Source organism: Mirounga leonina, unplaced genomic scaffold, assembly GCF_011800145.1.
Source record: "Mirounga leonina isolate KUSES-001 unplaced genomic scaffold, KU_Mleo_1.0 Mir_115, whole genome shotgun sequence".
NCBI lineage: Eukaryota > Metazoa > Chordata > Mammalia > Carnivora > Phocidae > Mirounga > Mirounga leonina.
In genome coordinates, this window is record NW_023270268.1 from 5737246 (window position 1) to 5758535 (window position 21290).

General features: G+C 38.6%; 1 protein-coding gene across 5 annotated transcripts in view; it reads right to left on the reverse strand.

The window, feature by feature from the left end:
- LRRFIP2 (LRR binding FLII interacting protein 2) overlaps positions 1–15039 on the reverse strand; it is a 109137-nt gene extending 94098 nt beyond the window's left edge. For 3 of the 5 annotated variants that reach the window (XM_034991918.1, XM_034991925.1, XM_034991909.1), the window contains exon 1: positions 14738–15039. The gene's annotated coding sequence lies outside the window, so the exon portion shown is untranslated. The remainder of the gene's footprint in view (positions 1–14737) is intronic. The other 2 variants (XM_034991932.1, XM_034991938.1) reach the window with 2 other exon arrangements.
- Between the last annotated feature and the right edge of the window lie 6251 nt (positions 15040–21290).

The window sequence follows — 21290 nt, forward strand, 5'->3', positions numbered from 1 at the left end:
TAGATGCAAAACATAAACTAAATCTCAGGAGAATATGAGAACCTATAATGGTTAAATTAAACTCATATTTTATAAAATATAATGCCTATAAAGGGTCAATGAGAACCTGTATAATCCCATCTCCAACTTCCACATTTGGTAGTCCTAAGAATTAACAAAAATGTTTCTTAAAGTCTCATATTTTGAATACACATTATTCTCATACACCCAAAACAACTGATAATTTTTCCATTTCCTCCTTTCATAAGATGACATGCCAGTGGTTGCACTTCCTTCCTAGCTAACTGTGTTTAAATAAATGAACTCTAACGGGCTGTATGTTCGACATGATTTATAATACTATTTTCAATAACTGTGCAGAACCCAAATTAGGAAGATGTGCTCTTACCCAACAACTGTATTCTCAGTATGCCCTGAGAAGTAAACCATTTTCTAGTACCAAATTCCCTCCTTTCCCTATGCCTTTTAAAAAGTATCTCAGTGTCAACTATACTTAAAAAAAAAAAAAAAAAGAGAGAGAGAGAAAAAGAAAGAATGAACCTCAGAAATGTGTGTATGAACATACATTCAGAGGATGAAAGGAAGGGAGAGAGAAAATTACATATGCTGAGGACAGGTCAGACTTAAAAGTGTGCAATAAAGCAGAAAACAGGAAAAGAACAGAAGTACTAGGGAGAACAGAAGCTCAGGCAGCAAAGAACAAAGATAAAACCAAAGACGAGGGAGAAGTAGGGAAACATGTAATAAAGATGTGATTTTTTAATGTAATTAATATGAAGAAGGTTCTAAAATTAGAAAATTACTATAAAATAAAATACATACCTTTAAATTTTCTGTTTCCAACAAATATGTACTGTGAATTTGCAAAGCACTATGTACATTTGGCTTATAAGTGGACAAAAGAGTAAATGGGAAAATTAAAATGGCAAAGAAAAAGTCAGAGAAAAGTACTTATACTATTTCTACATATCCTTTCTTAATGGTGTTCTCTGAAACACGAAAGCTTTTATTTTGAGGAAGTCAATTTACCTATTTTTTTCTTTCGTTTAATTTGATGTCATTTTTTTTTTTTAAGATTTATTTACTTATTCTTTAGAGAGAGAGAGAGAGAAAGAGAGCAGAAGCAGGAGGGACAGAGGGAGAGGGAGAATGAATCCCAAGCAGATTCCACGCTGAGCACAGAGCCCAACACAGGGCTCAATCCCACAACCCTGAGATCAGACCTGAGTGGAAACCAAGAGTCCAATACGCAACCGACTGCGCCAGCCAGGCGCCCCCATTTGATGTCATTTCTCTTTTTTGTATTAACATATAATGTATTATTTATTTCAGGGGTACAGGTCTGTGATTCATCAGTCTTACACAATTCACAGCGTTCACCATAGCACATACCCTCCCCAATGTCCATCACCCAACCACTGATGTCATTTCTAAGAAGGCACTGCCTACCCCAAAATCTCAACGATTTATTCCTATGTTTTCTTCTTAGAGTTTTACAATTTTAGCTCTTACCTTTAAGTCTATGATCCATTTTGAGTTAATTTTTATATATGGTTTGAGGCAGGGTACCAACATCATCCTTTTGCCTGTGGATATCCACTTATTCCAGTAACGTTTGTTGACAAACTATTCTTTCCACAACTGAAAGACCTTGGCAGCCTTGTCAAAAACCAATTGACCATAAAAATAAGGGTTTATGTGCGGACCCTCAATTCTATTCCATTGATCTATCTACATAAATCTATATATATCTATAAATAGATATAGATATCCTTCTGTCAGTATCACACTGTCTTGATTACTACTGTAGCTTTGCAATAAGTTTTAAAATTGGGAAAAGTGTGTCTTTCAACTTTGTTCTTTTTAAGATTTTACTGGCTATTCTAAGTCCCTTATATTTCCATATAAATTTTAGGATTGGCATGTCAATTAAAAAAAAAAAAAGGCTGCTGGAATTTTGATAGGGATTACACTGAATCTATAGATCAATTTGAGAAATATCGCCTTCTTAACAATATTGATTCCAATCCATTAACATGGGATGTCTTTCCATTTATTCAGATCTTTAATTTCATTCCACTATGTTTTGTGGCTTTCAAGGAATGCTTATACTTCTTTTATTAAATTTATTCCTAGGTCAAGTAGATATAAAAGTTTATACAGGGACTCCTGGGTGACTCACTCGGTTAAGCATCTGCCTTCTGCTCAGGTCATGATCCCAGCGTCCTGGAATTGAATCCCGCACTGGAACCCGCTTCTCCCTCTGCCTACCACTCTCCCTGCTTTTGTGCCCTCTCTCTCTCTCTCTCTGACAAATAAATAAAGTCTTAAAAAAAAAAGTCTCTATAGAGTATAAAATGCTATGAAAATATACTGTATCACCAACACCAAAAAACATCTAAAATCACAATAAGCAAAAGAGAAGGTAGTAAAGTAAAATTCAGAAGTAAATCCCATGGCTAAGGTTAATCTTAGTTGAGCCATGGGTGGGCAGGGGAACTGCATATTTTCAAACACAAATATAATCCAACACTATACCTATATACTTAGTGGGAAGGCATTTTTCACTATTTCCAATTTACTAGATATGTAGCAACAATAAAAGGAACTGAAAGTCCTTTCACTGAATTATACAAGGCTGTGTTTTCTATCTGGGGTATAGAGAATTATTACTGAAATATTTCTTCCACCAAAAGAAATGAAAATCAAAACTAACATGATAGAAGCAAGTAACTAACTTCTGTTACTAATAAGAAAATAGAAAGAACCAGAATTAAGTCCCAAAGGAAAAAAGAACTTAAACTAGCCTTAGACCTTAGGCTCTCCTTCTGATTAAGATGAACTCTACTGACAATACTTATATTAACTATATACTAATAACAAAAATAAAACTTAGAATATAATGCAACAAGAGGAAAAATTACATTAATAAATATGATCTTTTTAATTTTTTGTTAGTCTATAGTAAAACCAAAGATAAAACTGAAAATGACCCAAGTTTACAACAACAGCTTTAGGTCAAGGCCAGTCAACATGATGTAATAAATTGTGGCAGGAAAAAACTCATAGGAAGGAAGCAAAGACAAGGACACATTTGATATTATGCCTATAAGGTGCAAAAAGATAATAAAATGCCATGTAAAGTATGACTGCAAATACGTAAAACTTCATACATACGAATAATGAATAAAGACAATATGTATAGGGGCGCCTGGGTGGCTCAGTTGGTTAAGCGACTGCCTTCGGCGCAGGTCATGATCCTGGAATCCCTGGATCAAGTCCCGCATCGGGCTCCCTGCTCAGCAGGGAGCCTGCTTCTCCCTCTAACCCTCCCCCCTCTCATGTACTCTCTCTCTCGTTCTCACTCTCACAAATAAATAAATAAATCTTTAAAAAAAAAAAAAAGACAATATGTATAAAAAGAATCTTCCTTTTTCTTAAGTTTTATATACTGTTGATAATCACTTTACCAAAAATGATTTAAGCTAAAATTTACAATTATGGGCTACTTCATAGTATGAAAATACAAACTTACAAGAATAACCAACTTTGAAACAATATTAATGAACTGATAAAAGAGAAAGATTCATTTGGTCTGTCAGAGCAATTGCAAAGTAGGACTATAAAAATTTACGTTGGTCATCTCCGGTAAAACTGTTAATTTCCTAATAGATTTCATAGTGACCATCACTTTTACAGGCATAATGACATTTTAAGTAAGTGAAAACACATTGCTAATTTTAAACAGAATGAGCACCACTGGATTAACCTTTAAAATTAAAAATCTAACTTGAATCAACAGGTCAAAATTAGAAAAAGAAGCAAGCATTAATGTCCTCTAAAGTCCTGGGGGAAAACAACAATTTTTAAGTCTACAACTTTTTATTATCAAAGCAAAATCCTTTCAAATTATCAGCTTTCCCTGAAGACCTCTATTCTATGAATCCTTCCACCCACATAGCTCACTGACTGGATAATAAAATAGTGCCGTGAGATACTTTTACAGCATAATGGGAGAAGCTAACATTTCTCCTCTCTTGAGCCATGCTGGTCAGGTTTGTGTAACTTAAACCTTTCTTAGAAAGGGCAAAGTAATACTCTGAAATGATAGGCAAGATACCAATCAGGACCATAAAAGGAAATCAACAAGATATAATGCAATGTAAAGTACAGTGTTCACAAGGGAATAATTAGAGAAGAGCACCAAGCTGACAGCACAGCTGTGAGAGTAGCTAATCCAAGTGCCATCCAATCTAAAGCCACATGCAATGAGCTCCACTTTAGATGCATGACTTTGCTCAAAAAAGACCTAACATCAACTCCTTTTTATATAAATAAAGACAAACTGACCATCCCTCCTCCCAGACCTGCTCATCCACCACAGCTACACACACACACACACACACACACACACACACACACACCCACCATTAGTAACTTCTCAGAAGTTAAGGACATAAGTTTCCAGATTCAAAGGGCCCACAGAATGCTCAACACAAGTCCTGAGTCCATACCAAAGTATTTCATAGTGAATTACCTGAGTGAATTTCAAACACTGGAGACAAAGCTGATTTTACAAGCTTCCATGGGTGGGAAAATCAGGTTACATAGAAAGAATTAACAATTAGAATGGCTTTAAACTTTTAAAAGTAATTCTGGAAATGAGGCACCTGGGTTGCTCAGTCAGATGAGCAACCAACTCTTGATTTCAGCTCAAGGTCATGATCTCAGGGTGGTGGGTTCGAGTCCCACATAGGGCTCCCTGCTCAGCACAAAGTCTGCCTGAGATGCTTTCTCTCTCCCTCTCCCTCTGCTCTTTCTCAAACAAACAAATAAATAAAATCTTTTTTTTAAAAAAGGTAATTCTGGAAAGAGGACAATCACTGTATTGATGCCTTCAAACTCCTGAAGGAAAACTACAGACAACCTATAAACAGCCTATGCCCAGTTAAACCATTCTATTTCCCATACTTGATGATTAAAGACATTTTTAGACATTTGAGGCCTCAAAAACTTACCTCTTTTATGCCCTTTGTCAATAAGCTACTAGAAGATATACTTCACCAAATAAAAGAGAAAAATCAAAGGAGTAGTTTGTTGCAGAGTCAGCCAGGGACTCGGGTTCCTTTCTTCCCGTGACTACTCCTTTACCCCTGCTTCCCAACTCGCAACCGATAGAGATGTGAGACAGATATACACCTGAATTGTGTTAAACCACTGAAACTTGGGGGTTGTTTAAGTTGGTTAGTCTTTCTGACTAACAGACACAAAAAGGTGATAGAGCTATTCCACTTTTCAAAACTGAACCACATATTGATTAGAAATACATGTATGGAGAGTGGGACGGCACAGTTGGGCAAGGAATGGTCCCAAGAGAGCGATTAACATGTAAGATGGCATTGTGATTGCCTGAGAAGGAAGGCACACATTAAAGAATATGTACAGGAACTTCTACGATAATTGTAATGTTCATTTCTTGCCTAGGTAGTGAGACACAGATGTTCATTTTATTGTTCTTCCTCAAAATGTATTTTTGTTTTATATCTCGCCATGTTTCACAAATAAACTAATTATTTTGTTCAAAATAAAACAGATACATAGGATGAGGCACTTGAAAAAAAATGTTGGAGCATTTGGGAAAAAATAAGGTGAAGAGAAAACTAAGCGAAGAAAGGAAACCCCCTGGCAGCCCCCCTGGAAAAACTGAGTTAAACAAGAAAGAAAACAATCATGGTACAATACTTGGCTAAGCAGTAAATAATATTTATTTAGTTATAATGAAAACACCAACTATTGATTTAAAATTGCAAAACTGGAATGTTGCAGAGAGGAGATACACATACACACATATAATGAAGAAACAGAAAAGTAACAATAAAAACCACCAGTAATATTTAGTTAACTGCACATACATGTTTTTCAAGGAGAAATAGGTTCATAAAGTATGTGCCATTTTGTAAGATACTTCTTTTAACTGCACATTCATGTTTTTTAGACAAAAATGGGTTTATAAAGTATGTGCTATTTTGTAATCAGCTATGGCAGACAGACTCTAAGGTGGCTCCCCACCATTATTCCCCCTCCTTCTGTTCCTACCTTTGTGTAAACACCTCTCAAAGATGTGGCCAGGACTTGTGACTTGCTTCTAACCAACAGAATATGACAAAGGTTATGAGATGTCATTCCCATGATTATGTTATATTATATAAGACTAGCCAGCTAGCCAACTTGCTCTAGGCTCTCCTTAATGATTTGACCAAGTGGTCATATCAGGAAATTCCACAGAGCCAAGAAATTCAGGTTGCCTCTAAGAGCTGAGAGCAACCTTTAGGAGCTTGAAGACAGCCTCTACATAACCTTTAGTTATCCTAAAGTAACCTTTAGTGAGCAAGAAGCTTCAGTCCCAAAAACAGAAATAAATTAATTCTGCCAAAAACCTCAGTGAGCTCGGAGATGGATTTTTATCATGTAAGTCTCCAGAAGAGAATTCTGCCCAGCCACACACAACACCTTGATTACAGCCTCATGAGACCCTATGCAGAGGACCCAACTCAGCCACATTCAGACTCCTGCCCCACAGAAACGTAGGATAATAAATGTGTGTTGTTTTAAACTCTAAATTTGTGTAACTTGTTACACAATACAGAAAACAAATGCAACAGCTTTTAAAACTTTGGATTAAAAAAAAACCTTTGGATGAATAAATTCTGCAAAGGATAAAAAAATCAACACATACACACATATACAAAACAGCTGCATTTCTATACACAAGCTATGCACAATCCAAAAAGGAAATTAAGAAAACAATTCCATGTACAATAACATCAAAAAGAATAAAATACTTAGGAAAAAATTTAACCAAGGAGGCTTGTACACTGAAAACTACAAAACATTGCTGAAAAAAATTAAAGGAGACATAAATAAATGGAGAGCCACCCCTGTTCAAGGATTGGAAGACTTAACATTGTTAAAATGTCAATAATCCCCAAAGCCATCTACAGATTCAAGGCACTCTCTATCAAATCCTAATGATATTTTTTGTAGAAATAGAAAAACCCATCCTAAAATTAAAATTCATATGCAATCTCAAGGGATCATGAACAGCCAAAACAATCTTGAAAAGAACAAGTTGGAGGTATCACACTTCCTGATTTCAAAACTTAACTAGAAGGCTACAGTAATCAAAACAGTGCCTTACTAGCATATACCACAAACAAAAATAACTCACAGTAGATCAAAGAAATAAGTGTAAGCTAAAACTACAAAACTTTTAGAAGAAAACATACACAAAAAGCTTCACAACACTGGATTTGGTGATGATTTCTTGAATATAATGCCAAAAGCCCAGGCAACAACAACAAAAAGTAGATAAATTGGACTTCATCAAAATAAAAACTTTGTGCATCAAAGGACAATATCAAGAGAAAAAAGTGACCCACAGGATGGGAGAAAATATTTGCAAATAGTACATCTAATAAGGGATTAATCTCCAGAATATATAGAGAACCCCTAAAATTCAACAACAAAAAACAAACAACCCAATTCAAATACGGGCAAAGGAATTGAACAGACATTTCTCCAAAGACAGATAAATGGCCTAAGAGCACATGAAAAGATGCTCCACATCACTAGTTATTAGGGAAATACACATTAAAACCCCGATGAGACACCACCTCACATCCATTAGAATGGCTATTATTTTAAAAAATAATAATAAGTGTGTCAAAGATGCAGAGAAACTGGAACCCCTGTACACTGCTGGTAGGACTGTAAAATGATCAGCCACTGTGGAAAACGGGCATGGCAATTCCTCAAAAAAGTAAACACAGAATTACTATATGATCAAAAAAAAAAAAAAAGAATTACTATATGATCAAACAACTCTACTTATGGGTATATGCCCCAAAGAAATGAAACCAGGGACTCAAATAGATATTTACACACTTGTGTTCATAGGTAGCAGCATTATTCACAATTTGGTAAAAGCTAATTAAGTGTCCATCAACGGACAAAGGGATAAACAGAACGTGGAATATACATACAATGGAATATTAGCCTTAAAAAGGAGTTAAATTCTCATGCATGCGGGCGCCTGGGTGGCTCAGTAGGTTAGGCATCTACTTTCAGCTCTGGTCGTGATCCTGGCACCCTGGGATCGGTCCTGCATTGGGCTCCCTGCTCGGCAGGGAGTCTGCTTCTTCCTCTCCCTCTGCCCCTCCTCCCCACTCGTGTTCTCTCTCTCTCTCTCATAAATAAATAAAAATCTTTAAAAAAAAAATTCTCATGCATGCTACAACTTGGATGAACCTTGAGGACATTGTGCTAAGTGAAATAAGCCAGACACAAAACAGAAATATATGATTCTACTTATATCAAGTACTTGGAGTAATCAAATTCATAGAGACAGAAAGTAGAATAGTGGTTGCCAGGTGCTGTGGGGATGAAGGAGTTATTTTTTAATGGGTGCAGAGTTTCAGTTTGGGATGATGAGAAAGTTCTGGAGATGGATGATGGTGAAGGTTGTGCAACAGTGTGAATGTATTTAACACCACTGAATTGTACACTTAAAGATGATTAAAATGGTAAATTTTATATTACATATATTTTAACACAATTTTTTAAAAACCCCACTTGGATGGGTAACAAAGGGTGAGTTGGGTAAGTAAGACAGGCAGACAATGACTCTCTCATTTCTTTGACTATCCACTGAGATATGGCAATATCCATGACAGGGGAAAAGACAGCCAATCTAAAACTGAATTTTTTTTTTCTATCTTTAATCCTATAATCCTTGGGTCACTTTACTGAAATCCTTTTTTTTTTCTTTTTAATAGCAACATGTATGCTTACTAACTGTACTCTTTATTGTTATAAATTACTTAAACCATTTAACAGAGAAATAAATATTTTAACATCCTAGTCCTCTGCATACAGTATACTCTATTTTACTTAGAAACAGCCAAAAAAGTGCTCCTGGCTGTTAAAATGTTTCAACTTAGGAAAGTGGGGGATATAGAAAGAATAACAAAGTGATCAGAACAAGTAACTTTAAAAAGAGTTTCCTAAAACAGTAAAGTTATGTTATATCAAAACTAGTTAAGATTTTGGTGTTCATAATGAAAAAACAACTAAAACATACAAGGTTCAAAGTGAAAACAATGAAAAGATGAACTACGATTTTTTAAAGAAGGGTTTTAATAGTTCCCTTCTGAATAATAAAACTAAATAATAAAAACTGAATAATAAAAACAACCTGATACACATTTGTACTCCAAAGCTTTTCCACTCTCTCTGTTCTGCACTATCTTCACCTCCTTTTTTTTTTTTTTTTTTTTTTTTTTTGGTAGAGAAAGGCTGAGACTTGAGACAGGCAAGGGATAATAGGAATAAATCAGATAATAGGAATAGAAAAAAATAAAAAGGGAAAATACTCCAGTTTACTTTTTCTCCTCACACTCAATACAGTACTAACTACATCGTTATTATCAAATGCAAATAATCCAAATTTCTGAGGGCAAGGAAAAACTAAATTTCTTGGAGTTACAACCTAATCTAAAGCAAAAAAAGGAAACCATCTGCAGCTTTGCATCTGTAAATTAAGTTTGCACTGCATGAGGAATTCTTCCAACAACCTTGACTGTAATACAAGGCTGCAGTTTAATATGGTGACAGGAACCTTGGATAAATGGGTAGAGTACTAAGCCCTTTAAACAGTTTTCTAGCCTAAGTAGTGAAATCAGTTAAAGAACTTTAAACTCAAGGGCCTCATTCACTGAGTATAGAAAACACCAAGGTTTTCATGAGAAAGCACATGATACACAGAGGCAGCTGTGCTGGGAGATAGCATCTGGTAACAGCCTCGAGTTATTTTTAAAGAGATAACTTCATGATAATGTACATGAGATTGTAGCAGTTCCATGGGAAGAAGAGCGCGAGAATTTGGGAAGAAGCTAATTTCTTTGTACGAACTCAAAATAATCCTATAAAACAGCCCATCATTCCCAGTGTCCTTTTGATCCAAAGATATGTGTGCAAGTCTCTGAAGTGAACTAGTTCAACTAGGGCCCTGGCCTCCCTATGCCAGTATCAGTAATGGTTTTCCCGTTGTAAAACATTTGACTGATCACTCTTAGACCCAGACCATAACATCAATACTGGTACAATCCTGTGCTCCTCCTTCTGCACATTCTTCTGAAATACTTTTCTCATTAGTTTTCCTTAATCATGCTCTTTTCTTAAAAAAGAAAGACAAAAAGAAAAAAAAATGATCCTAGGATATGCATGCTAAGCAGATTTTCACCCCAAAACTTAGCCTTAATCTTCTGGAGGCAAATGTCCTTTATAAGCTCACTCCTCTGTGGTTGCCGCTTTTCCTAAACCACAGGCCTTCCTGACTGGCAGCCGGGCCAGGACAGATTACAGTTATGTGGTAGGTTCTGTCGGACGAGCTCTGACAAGGCCTCAAAATAGACCCTGGGCACCAGCCAGAGACACTGCCACTCACAAGTTCCAACTTCATCATCATACATTAGCCCCTCAGTACTTTTTTTTTTTCTCCCCTAGAGTCTCTCATTTTCAAAGGGCAAAAGTTCCTGAACGCCCCTCCTCCTGGTCATGAGTGAGCTGTATAACACAGAAATTAAACTTTTAAACTTTTAATTTGCTCACAAACACTTGCAGAATAAAAACTAACACTGTACCTACCCCCTGCCTTGGGATATTAATCCATCCATAGCACTCTGGTTTGCAAAAGGATTTTGGAATCTCAAACTCTACAGAGGTTTATTTTATTATGAATAGACTAGGATGTGGAAGGTAAAGGAAGACAGAAGGTGGACTATTTATTTTCTGTGACTAATAATATAGTAGCAGACTTCATCAGGGCAAGACGTTAAACTATACACAATATTTTTAATTGATACTGGTCATAAAATCCTAAAACAATCAACCAACTACAAAAGGTATTCATTTAACTATTACCCAATATATAAGTGAAGTGGTTTGTCTATAACACCAATCTTCAAGCCACAGTATTTTCACCCTTACCAGTACAAACAAAATTAACCACCAGTCACTCTAAATGATTAAATTAAGATTGCCTTATAAAATACACTGTAATATTTTTTAAAATGGAGAGGATAGAATACAAAGTAAGCTCCTTTCTCCTACAAGGCTGAGAAAGAAGTTAACTTCTATTATAAAATAAAATCCAATATAAGATTGAAACAAATTTATAAATCTTCACAATTTAAGGTCTAACTTTGCAATCACTCTTTCAGAAATATATTCCATATACATACTTATGGACTAGTGCAAAGATTTATATACTAGTTGTTCACTATAGCAACATTTGTAGAAAGCTAAAAACAACCTAAATGTCTGTTAATAGGGAATGGTAAAACTAATCATGGAAAATGAATAAACTGTGGTTCATCTACACTAGGCAAGACATCCAGTCTTTTTTTAAAAATCAGATGGACACATGTGCTAATACAGAAAAGTCTCTAAGATATATATCAAGGGTAAGAATGAAAGGTAGAAGAAAGTTCTCCTAAACATAGGTGATAATATGTAATAGAAAATTTGGAGAAGAATATACAGGAAACCATTCACAGTAGTTGCTTGGATTAGGGGGTGGGGGAGTGAGAAAAGGCTAGGAGTTTGTTGTGCAAAGGAAGCTTCCTTTGCACCACATAACATCTTCTTTTCAAATGTTTTATCAATTTTTAAAAATCCTACAAACATCTACTGTACCCATGAAGTGGGCATTCTCTTTCCATGTATGTATGCCATGTCTTTTGTCTTCCCAACCATTTTTACTCTTATCTACTGCTCTCCCTACCACTAAACCAAAACAAAAGCATACACATTTAGCAAATCTCAGAGTTCCCCCAAGAAACAGAATCCTTTTCCATCCCCCATCAGAATAAAGAAATAATAGAATAAACGAAAAAGTATAACTTATACTAAACCCTGTTTTTAGCCCCATGTTTGATTCCTTTTAAGTCTGGCCTAATTTCTTGTAGGGCAAAAAGTTTTAAAAGTAAAGTGCAATGTGCAACACAAAAAAATTATTTCCAAAGGTGTCTATCTAGTATCTTAAAAGGAGAAATGGAGAAAAAGGTAAAATTATTCTACTCACAGGGCAAATTCTGCTCAATCCCTTCCCTCTGAAGTTTTAAAAGTTGAGTTTTGAATAACAGTCATAAAGTCTATTAAGTCTATTGCAAACTGGATAAGGTAGTACATTTTCCTGGTTAAAGGTCCATCTCACCATTCAAAGTCTCCAGAAAGAAACTACCTACGTAAAAGGAAAAGGCTATGAAATGGCCTCTATTTTGTAGGTGCAATGGATAGTGCTCTTATGGTAAAGAAAGAATTGTATCTCTCTTAAATGATCCTCATCAACATTCCCAGCATGCTGCCAGAATTTTTTTTTTCTATACATCATCAATTCTGTTCCTTTTCACACTAGGAGCACAGTAAAACAATTCACAAAAAGCTTAGCAAGACACAGCTCTCATTTCTAGCAAAAATATGTTTTTGGTTTGCTTTTAGAAAAAAAGAATCTACTTGCCAAATATACCCTCCTATCACTTTTTTCCTTCATTATGGAGATGCTTAGATCATGACGTAAGAAGGCTTCTCTTGCATATCTACCTATCAAGACTGTTAGTTATGGTGCTTTCCACAAGGGATTTTCCAAAAGGGAATCTCTGTTTACTGGGAACTGAAACTCTTAATTAAGTCACCATTAGCTGGACAAAAATCAAAAGCAACATTAGGGAACACTCTGTATATAAGAATGAATATCCAAGAAAATAAGATGCCAAAATTTAGTCAAATAATTAAAGGAACCTGGTAAGCAAGACCAACTTACCATTACTTTATAGCTGATAACTAACTAAAGTTCCCTACAAATGAAAATCAAGGTAAAATAAGCTGAATTCCAAAAAGAAGTAAAAGAAAACAAGGCTAAGAGTATCAAGTTCTCTGTGATTCAAGGTTATTTTGCTTAACAATATTTTTAAAGCCAAAAATGATCAAATTACATTTCAGCAATAAAAAGTTATTTCTAGTTTACAATGAATTCATTCCAATAATTAATCACAACTTCAATACACACTTTCTTCTATAGCAGAACTTACGTAAGAACTCAGTATAGTCTCATTCCACATTTTTAAGGATTCACAAAATAGGTGAGGCCTTTCACTGAAAAGACTATTTTGTATACTGTAGATTCTTTCGGTAAACTTTTTTATACCTTTTCACTGACATTTATTTTGTTTCTAGACCCCTTCATTTATCTTCCCACATTTGGCAAAAAAAAAAAATAGGGAGAGTGGGGGAGGGTAAAATTACAACAATTCACTAGGAACTAACTATTTAAAGCCAAACACTCTGCAAAAGTTCAATTTTTATTTTCTTACCACACTTCATGACAATAAGTAACAAAGCAACAAACCTAACAAAGCATAATACAACACTTCATATAAAATGACTGAAGGCATCTAAACAGGCAGTAACAAACTTCTAGCTTTCCTCTATTCCAATTTTAAGATCCGTATCAATGATTCAGAGTGACCTAACTTTCTAAATGAATCACACTTTCTGAAATTCTTACTCTAACATGAATATAATACTAGATCATCATCTCTATATTTGTTAAAGAGAGCATGATGTTGGTTAAAAAGGGTTAATACTGCAAAACTTCCAAACCACAGCAAACCTCAAGTCTCTGCCAACTAACTCTTATCTGCAACACTGCATTCTCCAACAATTGCACCTGTATATATAGATTCATCCCCATATAAAATGTTATCTTGCAAAAAATGTTATTTTATATTATGAACTCGCCCACCTACTGTTCACCATCTCTCTGGTTCCATTCATTGCATCCACGTTCTCTTCCCATTGTGATAACATAAAAAATTAGTGGCTACTCAGTTATTCTTACACATTATCTCTTAGTCAATTAACCTACTCTACAGTTTTGCTGTTTACCGCAGAAATGCTGAGTCATTAAATGGAAACTCAAAGAAAACGAGCTATAAACAGTTAAAGTTTAGGATACAATATTTCCCTATATTTCCCTAGCCGTGTCTCAGCAGCCTAATATTTGCATCTCCCACGGTGTAAAAGTAGAGCAAACACTTGAACTTTTTCCGTCTAAGAAAGGAAAAGAGGTGCGTTCCCTTATGTCCGCCTGCTTCCTACTGGATATCCACAGGCAAGAGAAGCAGGCCTGACTGGAGCTGTATAACTTAACAATCTGGATGTGAATAACACCCCATATTAGTCAAGCATTAACCCCGACACTCCTAGCAAGCGCCTGTTATGCCCGCGCTTCAGTTCGGGTCAAGGAAGAAAAAAAATCCCATAAAAATGCTACGCCCTCCACCGGCCTGACACCGTTCGCTGGGGTGCCGGTCCGGAGACAGAAGCGAGGGAGTGCCGCGCCGCGGGAGAGGAGAAGGAGCCTCGAGCACCGAGGCACAGGGACAGCGGCCCAATGTATTTTCTGCCACAATGGGAGTAACCCCTTCCCCTCGCACAGACGGAGGGTGCGCGTTAGAAATCAGGCGTGCTGCCGGCGAACGCGGTAGGCGGGGGGCGACCCCGACCCGAGAGCCCGCAGGGAAGCCCGTCCCCCAGCAGGGCTCAGCGGCGGCGCGGGTCGCACGGGCTGTAGAGGCCGGGAAGGGGGCCCCGGGACGGCGGGAGGGACGGCCCTTACCTGTCCCTGGGCGCGGGCTGTGGCTGTGGCTGTGGCGCCACCCGGGAAGGGCCGGGGCACGGGTCGGCCGCCGGGAGCCGGCCGGGCGAAAAGCGAGGAGCGGAGGGCGAGGGGCGCGGACGGCGAACTGGGTCCCAGGCTCCAGGCCGGGGAGTCTGGGCTGGACGCGGCGGCTCCCGGCGCCCGAGGCCGGTCAGTCAGTCACGCCGGTGGCCCCGCGGCGCGGCGGCTAAGACAGAGACAGCGGGAACCGGCCCCCGGGAGGAGCCGCAGCCCGAGCGGCTGGCGAAGGAGGCGGAGGAGGGGCGGGGCCACAGGGTCGGTGACCCGCTCACCCGGAAGCAGTTGCGGCCGCGGCGGCGCGCGCTGCGGGACGGGCAGGATCCCGGCCTGGCGGAGGACGGCTGGCTCTTCCGCGGGTAGCGGTGCGCCGCTCCGGGAGCGGTGCTTCCGCCGCGGTGCGCGGCCACTGCTAGCTACCGGCGCCGCGCTGGAGGGAGGGTGGCGGGGTGCGACCCCGGTGGGCGGAGGACCGGGAGCCCGGAAGGTGAATTGAGGTGGGCGCCCGCTCGCGGCTGCACCTGCCCTGGTCGCCCCTAAACTGTCCGGCCTAGTGGGCTTGGGTAAGTGGGCCGGGGCGGCGGTTCCGGCTGTAGAGAACGAGTGTGCGAGAGCGAGTGGGTGTAATGGCAACGCGAAAAGCCTTGTTTCCAAAATGAAAACGCGTGATTTTAAAATGATTTCCGGAGAAAAATGCGGCGGAGTTGGGGGGTGGGGTGGATGGAGGGACGTAGAGGCCGTTAAATATCTGCTAGACACGGACGTGTCGTTCATTCCAGAAGTGTCTCTCGAGACTCAGCAGGTTCAAGGCGCTGGAGAAAGGCCAGGGCCCAGCTCTTTGGGAAGCTTACCTTCTAGTGGGGTAGAGGGATTTAAGCAGACAGACAAGGTAACGACAGATTGTGGTGAGGCTGTGCAGGAAATACATAAGAATGATGTGAGAGATTGTGTGGGCGAGACCCCTTTTTCAGGATAGGATGGCTAGAGAACCAACCTCTAGAGGGAGGTGATAGTTGAGCAGCTTCCTGGGGAAAAGGCACGAAATACACTTAGCCACAATTTTATAGACAGGGACTACAGGTTCCAGAACCTGCTTGAGTAAGCCCACGGATTCCATGTGAAGAACCTGTCTCTAACGCCTTCTAAGGGCTGTCTGCGTGCTGTCCACCCTTGCAATTTCACAAGGCTTGCTCACCCTTTCGAGTTGATGGAGCCTGGGAATATGGCTCTCTTAGCGGAGGTTCAAGGCATGAGATAGGGAACGTTGGTCTCCAGACAGAGAGACCAACGTCAATAGGCGCTTCCGGGGGAGAATTACACCATCAGCCTTGAAAGATAAATTCTTTAACCTTTTACCATTTCTTTTTCCATGTCACTTTTTCTCAGACCCATGAGTAAACATTAAAACTATTATTTTTACCTGGGATCAAGAGGAGTTTGGGGCACCTGGGTGGCCCAGTCGGTTAAGTGTTTGCCTTTGGGTCAGGTCATGATCCCAGCTCCTGGGGATCAACCCCCGGTCAGGCTCCCTGCTCAACGGGGAGTCTCCTTCTCCCTCTCCCTCTCCCTCTCCCCCTCCATCCCGTTTGTGCTCTCTCTGTCATTCTGTCTCTCTCAAGTAAATAAATAAAATCTTAAAAAAAAAAAAAAAATAGAGGCGCTTTAATCTTCCCAAAAGGTTCTACTCTGTTATCATCTGAATAAAAGAATTAATGGCCTATCTTGCTAAATCAGTTAAAGTCAAAATAAAAAGCTGACTTGCAAAAGAGAGGACCTATTCAGGTATTAATGCATTACCTGAATAATACCAATAAATCCAATAATATTTATTAAATATTAGTTTATATAACTGCATAATTAATAGAACAATTGTTTGGATAATAGTAGGATTAGATTCTCTTGCCCTTTTTATTTACCCTGTAGCCATTTGTTTTGATGCATACCACACTAACAGGGAAAGAAATATTTTGTTGTGTCTTCTGGGAAAACTGGGAAGGACCTCACACTTACTGCTACCTACTGTTTGCACAGCATTGTGCTAGGCAATTAAATATATTATCCCTTTCAGTACTAGGACCAACCTTGAGATATGGGGATTATTATACCCATTTTAGGAGCAAAGACATTGAGATTCAGAGACTGTGACTAGCCTAAGGTAACAAAACTAGTAGCTGGAAGAGTCAGAATTTGAACTCAGGTCTTTCTAGCCCTAATTCCCCTTTTACTTTGCACCGAGTTGCTAAACTCTAATATTTAAGAAGGAAATATAAGTGAAATGTCCAGCCAAGCAGATTTCTATGTTGCTTTAATAAGCTTAAAGTACAGTGAGATGAGGCAATTTGGGAGCTTCTCTGGGTTTTCAATTCTCCCTCTGTAGGATATTTGCCATCTATTTGGCACTGAAAAAGCTACTCATAAAAGTTCATAATGCCGTGTGTCTTTTGAATGCTCCCAGGAATGTGGTAAATTATGACACTAACGTTTTATCATTGCAAGGGGGTCCTGCCTAAATGTGTCCCTCTGAATTCTTTCACAAGCAGTCTTTCCTTGCACATCAAGTGATTTCTTTCTGCCAAAAATATGTGTTCCCAGATTTTTATGGAATATTGTGACATGTGAATGCCCCCAGGTCTGTGTAGGCTGGCTGCTCTAGGGACATTTAATGGATGAAGGAAAATCTTGCAAATGTTTATACAGTTTTGAGGAATGAAGTGGTAGGATTTGTACATTTTTGTTCCTTTCATATCAGATCTTCCACGTTTTTCTTTGATGATGTCAAGAAATACAAGTTTTCCTTTCTCAAGAGCAAACACTCATTTTTGTGGTTTTTGCAAAATTAAGTTGTTTTTTGCAAACAGTACTATGTTTCACTCTCTACATGTCTCTGGAAAATATCATTAGTTCAAACATTAAAAATAGGATGACAGTTTTCAGAGCCTAATATTTTTATTAGTAAAGTTTGTGCCTGTCTGTCTGTCTTGGAAACATTTTTTAAAATTTTGGTTAACTCCTTACAAACCTATGGAAATTTGGCAAAGCAAGTCCTCAACTATGTATATTTAAATTCTCTTTCTAAAAATACCTTATTATCTCCCTTTACTATTTTTCCTCCTGTCTCCTTTTTTTATTAATTTACTTATTTCACTTATTTGGAAATAATTATAGACTCACAAGAAGTTGCAAAGATAATACAGAAAGGTTCTGTGTACCCTTTACCCAGGTTTCCCCGGTAGCATCTTATATACCCATAATACATTATTAAAACTAGAAAATTAACATCTTGCTATCTTCTTTAGGTTTTTAGTTTCTTTTTATGTTTCATTATATCCAAAAATTACCATTTTTATACCATTTTGTAAATTCATCTTTATTGTACTTGATTTGGCTCTTCTCCCTTTCCTAAATTAATAAATGACAAAGTCAGTAAGCTTGCCACAGTGCTCCTGGAATTACAAGTTTACTAAAAACTTCTTTTCAGCACACTTAAAAAGAAGTCATTTGTAAGATTTCTGCTTTTTTTTCTGCTTATACTGTTCCATGTCATTCTGCCCTAATAAACCTGTAAATGTATATACAACCTGTGTATGTGTGTGTTTTAATTTATCCTCTGACCACTGAAATGTTTTCAAAGAGCTTGCTGTTAAAATTAAAAGAAAAATAGGGGCACCTTGGTGGCTCATTTGGGTGTCTGACTCAATTTCAGCTCTGGTCATGATTGCAGGATCATGGGATTGAGCCTCACATTAAGCTCAGCACAGAGTCTGCTTAGAATTCTCTCTCTCCCTCTGCCCTCCCCCCACCCCCCGCCAGCTCTCTCTAAATAAAAAAATAAATAGGGGCGCCTGGGTGGCTCAGTCGTTGAGCGTCTGCCTTCGGCTCGGGTCATGATCCCAGAGTCCTGGGATCGAGTCCCACATCGGGCTCCCTGCTCAGCGAGAAGCCTGCTTCTCGCTCTCCCACTCCCCCTGCTTGTGTTCCTGCTCTCGCTATCTCTCTCTCTGTCAAATAAATAAATAAAATCTTTAAAATAAATAAATAAATAAATAAAATCTTCAAAAAAATAAAAATAATGCAAAGCTTTTTATTTGGGGAAAAAATGTTTCTAGGGGCACTTGGGTGGCTCAGTCAGTTAAGCATCTGCCTTCGGCTCAGGTCATGGTCCTGGGGTCATGGGATGGAGACCCGAGCCCCGTGTTAGGCTCTCCACTCAGTGGAGAATCTGCTTCTCCCTCTGCCTCTTACCCTGCTCATTCTCTCTAAATAAATAAGTAAAATCTTTAAAAAAGTTTCGGGGCACCTGGGTGGCTCAGTTAGTTAAGCGTCTGCCTTTGGCTCAGGTCATGATCCTGAAATCCCAGGATTGAGTCCTGTGTTGGGCTCCCTGCTCAGTGGGGATTCTGCTTCTCACTCTCCCTCTGCCCCCCCCCCACCTGCTTGTGTTCTGTCTCTTTCTCTCTCTCAAATAAAATCTTTAAAAAATAAAATTAAAATTAAAAAGTTTCTAAACATCTAACTATCCAAGTGAGAATGCCACGGTCTATTGGCTCAGAAGCCAAATCTCACTTAAGGCTAATTCTGGCTCTATGTGGATTTTCCTAGCCAGACAGCTCACTCTTTACTCCACTAGAGAGTAAACAAAGAAAAGAAGTGTAACTTACTTTATTCAGTCTTAGTGGTGAGGAAAAGTTGATGAGAGAATTTGGGATTTGGTGTAGGTATCAATTATGTATAAATGCCTAATCACAGATAATCAAATGATGGCTCTTCTGCATTATATTTATTGTAAATGAGTAGTCAAACATCTTTCATACTATGGCTCGTTTAGCAAAGGTATTCATCTATTGTGTACCAGGTACCCAGTTAGACACTAGTAACAGGGACACAACAGGATTGATTTTTTTAAAGGAGTATTAAGCTCTTACTATGTGCCAGATACTTCACAGATGATAGGGATCCAGGAGGAAGTAAAAAGAAAGCTGTGTTTTCTTATGAAACTTACCGTCTGATAAGGGAGACAAATTATCACACAAAAGCAACTTTATAATCCAAATAGATATTACTAAGGGTAGGGAGGTGGTGCTTGAGGGCATCGAAATGGAACTCAACCTAATCTGGGGTGTCCAAAATGGCTTCTCGCAAGAGATGCTTTGAGCCAAGACTTAAAACTGCCTCAGGGAGGGGCACCTGGGTGGCTCAGTTGAGCGTCTGACTTTTGACTTCAGCTCAGGTCATGATCTCAGGATCGTAGTATCAAGTCCAGCATCAGGCTCTGTGCTCAGCTTGAAGTCAGCTTGAGATTCTCTCCCTCTGCACAACCCCACCCCACCCCCTGATTGCATACGCTCTCTCTCTAAAATAAATAAATAAAATCTTAAAAAAAAAACTGACTCAGAGTGAACTTGATAACAGAAGTATCATAAAGGGAATACATAAAGACTTCATAATGGAACCAGCTGAGTCCCAGGGCCTGAAAAGAAAGGGAGATAATTTGAGATTAGTCCAGAGAATTAAGCAAGGATCCATCAGGCAGGGTCTTATAGGTCTGGTAAAGATTCCCATCTTTGTTTCAAAAGTGATACAAACCAATTTAAGAGTTTTTAGTGGAAGTGACATCAGATTTGTGTTTCCAAAAGATCACTCTGGCTTCAACTTGAAGAATTCATTAAATAAGTCCTGAGTGCCCACTATAGGCCAAGTTCCAGTCTGCATGCTGAGTACACAGCACTGAACAAAACAGAAAGATCCCCAGTCTTTGAGGATCTTCTGGACAATATACAATGATAGTACATAAAATCGTGAGAAGCTCTATAAAGAATATTGGAACCCAGGTGAGAATAAAAGGGTAAGGTGGTGGTGCTATTTTATTAGCTTGAACCGTATGAAATTCCTGATATTTTTTACATTTTTTTTAACTCAGAACAATATTAGGTTCATTTGATTCAACGTGGTTGAATGACACCTAATACTTACTCGGAAGACTCAGAGAAGACCTCTGATGAAGTGATCCAAAGAAAGAGTCAAGTCATTCAAATACCTAGGAGAAGAGCATCCCAAGCAAAGGGACAGAAAATGCAAAGACGCTAAAGCAAAAATGTACTTGCCATGTTTGAGTAGCAACAGCAGACCAGTGTGGCTGAAGAGTAATAGACAACAGGGAAGAATGGAATTAGGGACCAGATCATAGTAGGTCTTGAAGACTATCATAAGAAACTGCCTTTTCCTTTCTGAATGAGGTAAGCTATCTGAGGGTTTTGGACAGAGGAGCTACACGATCTGTCATCTTAAGCAGGAATGCTCCTCTAATAGAATCTAGGTAGTGGGTATACAGATGGAGCAATGTAAAATTTTTTCACCTTTGCCGTATGTTTGAAAATTTACCTAATAAAATGAGACTGTTTTAGCTGCTGTATTGTGAATAGACTTTAGGGGGGCAATGATGAGATCAAGAAGACCAGTTAGGCTATTGCAATAATTCAGGCAGCAGTGGAGGTAA